We start from the raw sequence: 1,899 nt of genomic DNA, 5'->3' as shown, positions 1-1,899 counted from the left end.
AAATGTTGCGTTTACTGGCAAACTGGTAAACCTTGAGCCCGACGTATGACAGACTGCTATCTGTTGAGTTTTCCTCCCGTTACTATGTCCTCTGGGACTGTCTACATCTAGAAACTAAGCTGCTCGGGGTGCAGGGAACTACTCTGACTGGCTCATGATCAGACGGTAGTAGCAGTAGATGGGCTTTGCAAAAAACCCGGAGCGTTCTATGAAATGACGCTTTAAAAAAAAATAATCGCTCGATCACGCAAATTTGACTGTGGGAAGTCAAAATCGTGATCGCGATTAAAATTCGATTAATTGGGCAGCTCTATAGCCTACTACGGTATTGTTGGTAGATTACAAAAAGAGCATACAGTTCACCAGTATCTGATTAAGGTTACAGACGGTAGCTAGCTAGCTTTGTTTCTAGCTCCAGGCTAACTCTGTTCCTCCCACCTTCAGCTAGCTAACCGTGCTCGTCTCCTGTCGGCTAATCTTGTCAGCTCATCCTTCTGTTTCTTCCAGTATCGGATCCTCCTGGGGTCAATGTCAAAATTTCTCGCAGCGATTATCCACACTATTTTTTCCCCGGCCTTAATTTGAGGCCGGCTTTTATTTTCCGTGTTGACCACGCCCCCGGCCACTATCAGAGGCCCGGCTTTTGATTGACTACCGGTCTTTGAGGAATTACGGTGTTTGGTCGAAAATGTCGTGACATTTAATTTTATCCATATCGCCCAGCTTTGAGTTCAACTGAAGACGACATGGACACTTGACCGTCTTTGGAAGAGGCTGAAAATTTGCTGAAATAAATCAGAATTTACATTTACGTGTACACTACACATTTCCAAACAAGAAATACATGCGCTAAATGGAGAGATGTCAGAGTGAGGGGGCTGCACATGAACCAGTTGGGGGTTCGGTGCCTTGCTCAAGAGCACCTTGGCAGTGCCCGGGAGGTGAAATGGCACCTCTCCAGCTACCAGTCCACCACCATACTTTGGGCTGTATGAGGACTTGAACCAGCGACCCTCCGATTGCCAACCCAACTACTGACTGAGCTACTGCCACCCCAAATATTAATATTGTGTTGGTCATACTATAGGTGTTGGTCATGATTTTTTTTGTCTTTGTTGACTGATACAGCAGAAGAGCTTAAAAAATAATTGCATATTAAATAGCAATATTGGTGTAAAAAAATTGCAATTAGATTATTTTCCTAAATTGTTTAGCTTAGTTAAAAACAATATTAACCACTACAACTACCAGTTAATAGAAGAAACACATCTCCTTCAGTTTCAAATTAATCTTTGAAGTTTTTCACCAACTTTGCTTTTTGGACAAATTTAAAAACACTTCTGGCCCAAACGGAAATAAAAATAAACCAGAATACAATAACGCTACAGAAAAGGCTGGAGATTGAAGGGGTCTCTGTCACTTCTGAGAACGGGAAAATGGATGTTCATTATCTGTACTGATAAAGGAAGCAGAAGTTCAGAATGTCTTTGTTTTTCTTAAGTCTGGATCAGTGACACTGATCAGTTGCACATAAACTGAAGAGGTAACAACCTGACCCTTATGCAGTTCATTTATGTTCATCAACACTTTCCTGGCGCTACATCCTTGTATGAACCAGTTTTACCATTTTTTCTAAGCCTTAATCGGAAAGCATGTACTGTCACACCTGTTACTGTCTTCAGGGAAATCAAAAAAAATTCCAAACTTTGCACGCACACCTTTGTAGCACAACTGCTCTCTAAGTAACTTGACATTTTAGCATTAAAAACCTGACCCTGATTAAAGCACTAAAATCTTTTAGTCAATTTAAGACAAACCCCACCCCAGTTGACACTAGATCTAATGATCTATCTTGTAAACTTTGTCTGCCAAACCTAGCACGGCTGTCAACATCAAAAT

General features: G+C 41.4%; 2 protein-coding genes across 2 annotated transcripts in view; one reads left to right on the top strand and one right to left on the bottom strand.

Annotated features, from left to right (window-relative positions):
* Positions 1-1,899, bottom strand: part of prdm6 (PR domain containing 6) — a 114,270-nt gene that overhangs the window by 54,337 nt on the left and 58,034 nt on the right. The window lies entirely within an intron of this gene.
* Positions 1,796-1,899, top strand: part of LOC116689424 (GTPase IMAP family member 8) — a 21,313-nt gene continuing 21,209 nt past the window's right edge. The window contains exon 1 of the mRNA XM_032515952.1: positions 1,796-1,800. The gene's annotated coding sequence lies outside the window, so the exon portion shown is untranslated. The remainder of the gene's footprint in view (positions 1,801-1,899) is intronic.

This window comes from Etheostoma spectabile, chromosome 5, assembly GCF_008692095.1.
Source record: "Etheostoma spectabile isolate EspeVRDwgs_2016 chromosome 5, UIUC_Espe_1.0, whole genome shotgun sequence".
Taxonomy (NCBI): Eukaryota; Metazoa; Chordata; class Actinopteri; order Perciformes; family Percidae; genus Etheostoma; species Etheostoma spectabile.
Note: the sequence above shows the minus strand (reverse complement) of the source record. Positions and strands in the feature narration are given on the sequence as shown.